The following is a 9,805-nucleotide window of genomic DNA, read 5'->3' on the forward strand; positions in this document are numbered from 1 at the left end:
CTGCCTTAGCCTTCTGAGTCACTGGAATTATAGGCACATACCACTATATCTGGCCTATTTGCCCATTCTTTAATTGGGTTGTTAATTTTTTCATTGTTGAACTGTAGGAATTTTTAAAAAATGTATTCTGGATATGAATCTCTTTTCAGATATATGATTTGTGAATATTTTCTTGTTTTCTGTGGATTTACTCTTCCTCCTTTTTTTCTTCTATTTCTAACAGTGGTCTTATTTCTGAGGCAAAGGGAATAGAAGTGGAAATGAAGTAGACCTGACCTTTACCATCGATGGGGGCTGGGTTTAAAATTTTTTCTATTTGATATTTATCTTAAAGGTCTCTTTTTCAGTCTTGCAGGGGTCAGCTGAAGTGTTGCTATAGTTATTGCTTTTATGATGAAGACTGAACAACTCACCTTTGAAAAAGTCTATGAAAATCTCTAGACTATCAAACTAGATGAAATGATATTTTTGTTATATTAATAGTTCTACTTTTATAAGGTGATTTGATTAAAAGAAAATAACTACATTTTTCATTACCAAATGAATATGGGGTTTGAATGACAACTCAAATGATACCAGGTAATAGGATGAGAAATGAAAGTCTCTAGAGCAATGATAAGCAATATTGTTTACCAAAGGTTATGGAGAAATATCCAGCTAAGTAATAAGAATTACTAGTGTGTATTGGGCCCTTTTTAGATGTCATTTGACATTAAATGCTTATTTTTCCAACAATCTTGTGAGACAGGTACTATTTTTCCTTTTGAAACTATGATTTACAGAGTTATGAAAAATTGTGTTGTGAATGGATAATTATGATTGTAATGCATTCCACTATTGTAAAAAAAAAAAGAAAGAAAGAAAGAAAGAAAGAACTTGTTGGAGGTCACATGGTTTGTAAATGGTGGGGCTGGGATTTAAACTCAGGTATTTAAATTCTCTACCCAGAATGCAAGAGCTTCATCTCCTACCTCATCCTGATTTCTCAACACTGCAGTGTTGTTAATTTTAATTTGAGGTTAGCACTTCTTGCCTCAGTCTGACATTAACTAATTGGTGTCTGAAAATGCAGAGTTGATGTTGACAAATGGACATATTCTAATTATGTCATTAGAGAATGGCGAAACTTACCCAAGAACTCTGCTGCTTACCCAACCACCATTTCACAAAAAGATGATATTCTTTGAAAATGTAGAAAATGCAGATAACATACTTTGTATCCTTTAGACACTTATTTGTCTCAGTAGTTGAAAAGTACATAAAGTTTCTGTTTCTTATCTCTGTACAAAGAATTTGCCTAGTTGAATAGGAAACAATTTTTTTTTGTTTTTAGTTACACATGACAGTAGTAGTGTAGCAATTTTAAATTTAAATCTGCTTTTAAGAATATCAATTCTTATATATCAAGAACTATGTAATGTTTTGAACAACCAACAATAAAAAATTAAAAAAAAAAGAATATCAATTCTTGCAAAAATAATCAGATTAGAAGGATTTTTTTTGGTACCAGGGATTGAACTCAGGGGTACTTGGCCACTGAGTAACATCCCCAGCCCTATTTTGTATTTTATTTAGAGACAGGGTCTTACTGAGTTGTTTAGTGCCTTACTTTTGCTGAGGCTGGCTTTGAACTCGTGATCCTCCTGCCTCAGCCTCCTGAACCACTGGGATTATAGGCCTGTACCACCATGGTCAGCTCCAGTGGATTATTAAAATTTTAAGTAGCAAAATTATTTTGTCCTCTGGTAAAAACTACACATTTCATGTGTTTTTTCATCCTTCTTAAAGTTGTTAAGAGTGTTGTTAGTTTGGGGATTGAGGCAATCTTTATTTTATATATCTAGCATTTTGTATCAGAATGAAGAAGGGTTCTATAAATTTCACCCACAAGAGAATGACATAATTTTTAATGTTTATCAAAAGGAGTCAGGCTCGATATTCATCTTATTTCATTGAACTCGTATAGTGGAGCACTTTGTCAGGAGTGCTGATAGTGTCTTTCAATTTTTAAATCTTCATGAAGTCCTGATTTGCCTTTTTGTGTGTGTGTGTGTGGACTGTGCATTTAATAGCATATCCGAGAAGTCACTGCCAAATCCAATGTTGTGAAGCTTTTACTTTATGTTTTCTAGATTTTTAGGTCTCTAGTCTATTGTGAGGTACTTTTTATATGTGGTATAAAGTACAAGGGTCCAACTCCTTTTTTTTTTATGTGAAGACTGAGTTTTTCCAACACCCTTCATTGAAAAGAAATCTCTTTCCTAACTGAATAGTACTTTTGTTTGTTGCAAATCATATCTGATACACATAAGAATTTATTTATGGGTTTCATATCCTATTTAATGGTCTGTGCGCTTGTCTTTTTGCCAGTATCACAATTTTAATTCTCATAGCTTTATAGAAAGTTTTGAAATCAGGAATGTAGGACTTCCAACTCTGGTCTCTTTTTTTAGATTGTTTTTGCTATTCAGGGTCCATGAGATGCCACACAAATTTAGGATAGATTTCTCATTTCTGTCAAAGTGTCATTGAGATTTTTTTTTTTTTAAAGAGAGAAAGAGGAGAGAGAGAGAGAGAGAGAGAGAGAGAGAGAGAGAGAGAATTTTAATATTTTATTTTTTATTTTTCGGCGGACACAACATCTTTGTATGTGGTGCTGAGGACTGAACTGGGCCGCACGCATGCCAGGCGAGTGCGCTACCGCTTGAGCCACATCCCCAGCCCCAATATTTTTCATTTCTTGATTGCAAGATGGCTGCTGCAGCTCCAGGAATCATGTCCTTGTGCACTTGCAATCATATGTGGGAGGCAAGGGCAGATAAGGTGACAAGATAGCTCTTCGCATTCCTTCTCCTCCTTTTTTCTTTTGTTTTGGAGGAAAATGTTTACTACCCAAACTGCCCCAAATAGATTTAGTCTTTATGCCCCTTAGAATTGAGTCCCTTAGTCATTTGCCAACACGAAGGTAAAATAGGTACCTGCCATTTTAACATTCACAATGTGAAGTAGACTTTGATTGGGGCTGGGGGCGGGTGAGTGTTTTAGTCAGATTTTTTGCTGCTGTGAATTAAAGACCTAACCAGAACAACTGTAGAGGAGGAAAGATTTACTTAGGGCTCACGATTTCAGGTCTCAATCCATAGACAGCAGGCTCCATTCCTTGGGGCTTGAGGTGAGGCAGGATATCACGGAGGAAGAGTTGTAGCAGAAGGAAACAGCTCACATGACATCAGGAAGCAGAGAGAGTCTCCAAGCTCCAGATACAAAATATATCCCCATAGCCCACACCCAATGAACCACTTCCTGCAGCCACACCCCACCTGCCTCCGTTTACCACTCAGTTGATCCCATCAGGGGTTAACTCATTGATTAGGTGCAGGCTGTAACCCAATCATTTCTCCTCCAAACCTTTTTGCATTTTCTCACACGTGGGGTTTTTGGGGACACTTCACATCCAAACCATAACAGTGAGGGAGGTGACTACTGGAAGGTCATAGATCTTCCCGATTATTGTGAGGATGAATACAGCAGTGTGGATAAGGCAGCTCTAACTGCACTGGGCACATAAAGGGCTCAATCCACATCAGTTTTCTTTGTTTCAAATCTCCTTTCCTCCCCTTCAGTTTTCCTTCCTCATTTCTCAGCTTCAGAAGAAAGATGGAAATCCAAAAGTATTGTTAATCTTCCCTATGTAAAGACACTGCTGCCTCTTCCACCCCTTCTGATTCTTTGGAGTTCTGGTTTCCACAGACCCTTGGCATCTCCTTGACTGCCCCCCCCCCCAACCCCGCAAATACTTCCTGACCTTAGATTGAGGAATACATTTTTTTATGGCTAAGACCAGAGATGTCAGTCATAAAAAAACTGAGATATTCTTATAAGTAAAAGAGAGATTTAATAAAAAGAGCATGCCATTTGTACAATATGAGCTTGCACCGAAAATCATCTGTTTCCGCAGAGTGAAACTCTTTACACAGAGAAAAGAGGCACCCTGCCTGCGCCTGTCTGTACCGACTGCTGGCTCTGAGCGCCACAAGATGTGTTTTGCCATCAGAGCAATGACTTCAATTTTTCCATTCCAACTGTGGTGAAAATGAATAAGAAAACTGGATCCTGCCTTTGGAAGCAGGATACAGGCTCCCCGCTAATCAGAAAAGGAAGAATCATTGTTAAGACAATATTTCACTCCCCAGACTTTTTGAAGAGTTCCTACATTTGTCAGAGTAGCACTGAATTATTCTGTGGCTGCCACAGGATGAGAATGGGGATACTGTACAAGCCTGACTCTCTGCAGGAAAGTTTTCCTTCCCCTCTTCTAAATGAGTGGCTCTTGTTGCTCTCTGTATCACGGTAATCTAAATCTCATAATTTTACTCCCTTCTCTTCTAAGCATTTTAACAGATAACCATTTAAAGGGAAGGAGGATTGAGATTGAAAAAAAAAAAAGGATCATGACTTTAAATGCAGTTAACTATGAAGTGTTACCAGTAACCAGGTAAAGGAGAATGACATTTTTACAAATCTGGTTAATAAGGACTTGAAAGGGATACCCTCTGCTTGCGAAACCCAAACTGAGTTACCAATGGAATTGTGAGCCAGTCCTGTGCCCCTGAGTGACTCTCCTGGCTCTGAGAAGGGGGATGGGCTTCCCTGTGTCTCACCCTGTTGAGAAGCCAGCAGAAATCTGCTCTGCAACATAATCATTTATGAACATCCAGAGACAAAAATGTTGACAACCACAGGCTGCAGCGCTAAGGGATTCTGTTGGACGCATTGCAAAGGAAAACCACGAGCAGCTGTCTAAAGCTGGTTTTATTAACATTTGGTTAATAAAGCCTGCAGCATGAAACACAGCAGATGAAATGCCAACCGCCATTAGGAAGGCCTTTGCGCAGGCTGCGAGAGAGCTGCTTTGTCCAAGTCAGTGGGTGTTCTGACCCAGGTGTTCTGGAGCTATATGGAGGAAGTTGGAGGCCTGATACAGTCCTGGGGGAGCATTCCCTTTCCTCCTTTGGGGACACCAGGCTGACATACAGAAGAATGAGAGAATCCTAGGTAAGGAGAGCATGGGAGGATTCTCAAATCTGGGGTGAGTGCAAGCAGGTGTGAAGGAACAAAGACCTGGGTGGGATGAGTCCCTTCACAGCCGGCACCCCAACATCGTGAACTTGTTACACAAGGTAGGGATTTTGTTTTAAGGTAAAAAGCATTTTAAAACCCTGAGTTTTTAAAGAGTCACACACTCATACTTACAAACACTTATACACTCACACACAAACACACGCTCAAAAGCTCTCGCTGATTCTATTTTTATTCTTTTTCTCTTGATATCATGCTCACTTTTTCTCCCTCTTTCCAGTATCCTTGCCAGGAGTTTGAGAAAGAAGAAGAGTAGAAACCATTTTCCAGGCTTTCACCAACCAGTTCACAAAAACCCAGGGATGAGCCAGGCACAGTGGTGCACACCTTCAGTGGTCCCCAGCATTCAGGAGGTTGAGCCAGGAGGACCGTCTGAGCCAGGAGTTTGAGGCCAACCTGGGCATCAGAGAGCCTGTCTTAAAAACAAAACATAGAACACACACACACACACACACACACAGAGAGAGAGAGAGAGAGAGAGAGAGAGAGAGAGAGAAAGGATGAAGAATTAGAAAAGTAGAGAAAGAAGACAAAAGCAAGGTGATGGAAATAGCCTCAAAAATTTAAAATACTTGGGAATCCATCTAACAGGAGAGGGGAAAGACCTCTACAGTGAAAACTACAGGGAGACAAAAGAAACTGAAGAAGACCTTAGAAGATGGAAAGACCTCCCATGTTCTTGGATATGCAGAACTAATATTGTCAAAATGAACATACTACCCAAAGTGTGATACAGATTTAATGTAATACCTATTAAAATTCCAATGATGTTCTTCATAGAAATAGAATAAGCAGTCATATAAAATTCATTTGGAAAAATAAGAGGCCCAGAATAGCCAAGGCAATCCTTAGCGAGAAATGTGAAGCAGGAGGTATCACAATACCAGGACTTAAATTATATTCCAGAGCTATAGTAAGAGAAACAGCATGGTATTGGCACCAAAACAGACATGAAGACCAATGGGATAGAAGACACAGAGACAAACCCACATAAATACAGTTATACTAGACAAAGGTGCCATAAACATACATGGGAGAAACAAATGGTGTTGAGAAGACTGGAAATGAACATGTAGTAGAATGAAATTGAATACCTGTCTCTCACCCTGCACAAAGCTTAACTCAAAGTGGATCAAACACCTAGGCATTAGACCAGAAACCCTGCATCTACTAGAAGAAAATGTAGGCCCAACTCTCTGTCATGTCAGCTTAGGAATCGACTTGCTCAATAAGACTCAATAAGTATAAGAAATAAAATCAAGAATTAATAACTAGGATGATATCAAAGGAAAAAGCTTCTTCACAGCAAAGGAAACAATCAAGAATATGAAGAGAGAGCCTATAGATGGGAGAAAATCTTTACCACCTGTGCCTCTGATATGGCATTAATCTTCAGGATATGTAAAGAACTCAAAAAAACTTAAGACAACAAAACAAAAACCCAAATAACCCAATCAATAAATGGATAAAGGAACTGAACAGGTACTTCACAGAAGAAGAAATACTATTGGTCAATAAATACATGAAAAATGTTCAACATCTCTAGCAGTTAAGAGAAATGCAAATTAAAACTATTCTAAAATTTTATCTCACTCTAGTCACAATGGCAGTTATCAAGAATACAAGCAATAATAAATATTGGTGAGGATGTCAGGAAAAAGGTACACTAATACATTGCTGGTGGGACTGAAATTGGTGCAACCATTCTGGAAAGCAGTATGGAGATTCCTCAGAAAACTTGGAATGGAACCACCATTTGACCCAGTTACCCCACTCCTCTGCATCTACCCAAAGGACTTAAAATCAGCATCCTACAGTGACACAGCCACCTCAATATCTATAGCAGCTCAATTCACAATAGCTAAGTTATAGAACTAACCTAGGTGCCCTTCAATAGATGAATGGATTAAGAAAATGTGTTGTATATACACAATGGAATATTACTCAGCCATAAAGAAGAATGAAATTATGTCATTTGCCTGAAAATAGATGGAACTGGAGTCTATCATGCTAAGTGAAATAAGCCAATCTCAAAAAAACCAAAGGTCCAATGTTCTTTCTGATATGCGGATGTTAACACACAATAAGGGGAGAGGGCGAGAAAAGAAGTTCATTGGATTAGACAAAGGGGAATGAAGGGAAGGGAGGCAGTATGAAAAGAGGAAAGATAATAGAATGAACTGGACATAACTTTCCTATGTTCCTATATGAATACACAACCTGTGAAACCCCACATCATGTGCAACCACAAGAATGGGATCCTAATAAGCTATGATTCATGTATGCATAATGTCAAAATACACTCTACTGTCATGTACATCTAAAAAGAACAAATTTTTAAGGAGAGAGAGAAAGCAAAGTGAGGGGTGTGGCGAGAGTAGAACAGAAGATAAAGAAAATCAGTAAAGGCAATTGTCCATTGTCGGGAGGGCCTCGAGGGTGAGTGATGCTGCTCTTCTCTGACAGGGTCAAGGAGAAAGGCTCTGGATTTTAGAACAGGTAACAGTCCTGCAAGGACAAACTCCTTTGAAGGCATGGACTTTGGGTTAGAAAAGCAGGACATTCAAACCAGAGTCTGCTCTGGCATAAATTCTGGCTGTTTATCTTTCTCAAGTATTTTAGTTTCTCATGGACATGACTTGTGTTTTTGTATAGATCCTTCCCAGTAAGCCAGCTCTAGACAAAGTGAAACGAAGGAGGCTTCTTTGGAAAACTTCTTGACTATTTGTTGAACACAGATGCCTTTTTGGTTAATTTTACTTGCCAACTTGGATGGGCCATGGGGTGCCAAGATATTTGGTCAAACCTTCCTCTGGATGTTTCTGTGAGGGTGTTCTTAGGTGAGATGGGCACCCAACCCAGTAAAGCAGATGGGGCTTCCCAACATGAAGACCTAAATACAAGGAAAGGCTAACCTTTCCAGAGTCAAAGGGAGCTTTCCAGTAGACTGCCTTTAGTCTTCATCTGCACCAGCAGCTCCTGTTTCCCAGAAAGATACCTTCAGACTTTGACTGCAAGTCTTTCCTGAGCAGGCCTCATCCATCTGACTCTGGACTTGCCAGCCTCTACAATTACATGAGCCATTAAAAAAACAAAAAACAGGGGTTGAACAAACCAGGGGCACTTAACCACTGAGTCACACCCCCAGTGCTTTTTAATTTGTACTTTGAGACAGGGTCTCACTTAGTTGCTTAGGCCTCACTGAGTTGCTGAGGCTGGCCTCAAACTTGTGATCCTCCTGAGTCCCTGGGATTATAGGACATGAGCCAATTTTTAAAAATACATCTGAGTGTTTATCTACTCTACACACACACCTTTATGGATTCTGCTTCTCTGTAGAACCTTGACTAATACAGCATCCTTTAAGTGAACAAGCAAGGTTGAGACGTAAGGAAAGTGTTTATGCCTTTCCTAATCAGCACCATGCTGAGGAGTGTGGGCTAAGGGCCAAGAGCCCAGGATCTTACCTCGGTGGGCCTGGTTCATTCATGAGCTCTGTCTCTTCCTAGCACTCTGCCCTAGCACTCTGCCCTGGATAGGTCACCTAAGACCAGCAACCATTGCTCTTGGCATATTCTAGCATTTTACCACATGCTCCATGCTTCAACATAAATCTATTTATTATATATTTCTGGAGGTCAGATCAAAGTGTTGGCAGGGCTTCTGATGACTTTAGAGGAAAATCATTTCTTGCCTTTCCCAGCTTTTAGAGGCTGTCTGCCATCTTTGGAGAGTGGCTCCTTCCTCTCAGTGCTCCAACTTTCCGTTTTCTGTTGTCACATCCACTATTCCCCAGTTCTCCTGTTTTCCTCTTTAAAGGACCCTTGTGATTACCTTGGACCCACCCAGAAAACCCAGGATAATCTCCTCATATGAGTATCCTTAACTGAATCACACATGTATGCAAAGTCTTCTTCGACAAGTAGAATAACATGTACAGGCTGCAGGGATTTGGATGTGGTTAGCTTTAGTGGCTGGTGGGAGGTAGGGGGGCATCATGCAGCCTACCATACCTGCTCACCAGAGATAACTGGTTCCACCTGGGAGGTGAGAAAGGACTGGAGTCTTAGATTTCTGAGTTGGGTGTTGAAACAATTCCAGCTGCATTTTTCGGTGAATGCAAAAAGTTGTAACAAAGAAAGGCTTTCTTGGCTCCTAAAGAGACCTACATGTTGGTACTATATTTTTAACAATGGCAATTCTGTTCCTAGAATCATCACAGAGTAAAGCTCTTCCACCTCAAAAAATTAATACAAAAAATGTTTTAGAAAGCATAGTATTGTGGTCAGGACTGGGGATATAGCTCAGTGGTAAAGCTTAACGTGTGAGGGGCCTGTGTTCAATCCCGTCCCCTACCAAAAAAAAGTATAATACTGTGGTCATTTAGGTACCCAAATCTGTGGGGCTTTGTGATCTGGTAGCTTTGCCAGGCACTCCACTCCATCCAGTCTCCTGTAAGTGAGTTTTGGCAGGAATTAAAACCTTTTAAAAATGAACCTTGAGAAGCTCCCTCCACACATGTAATTCAAATCATAAATCCATGTTACCATTTGTACCTTAGAACTTGTCATCCCAATATAAGTTCTAGAATTGTGGTTTTTTTTTTTTTTTTGTCCTCAACATTCTGAGTTCAATTTTTGAGAATCAGTCACTTTCAGTGTTTCCC

This window comes from Marmota monax, unplaced genomic scaffold, assembly GCF_021218885.2.
Source record: "Marmota monax isolate L192 unplaced genomic scaffold, Marmota_monax_Labrador192_F-V1.1 WCK01_AAM20220418_F8-fsc00053, whole genome shotgun sequence".
In the NCBI taxonomy this organism is placed as follows: Eukaryota; Metazoa; Chordata; class Mammalia; order Rodentia; family Sciuridae; genus Marmota; species Marmota monax.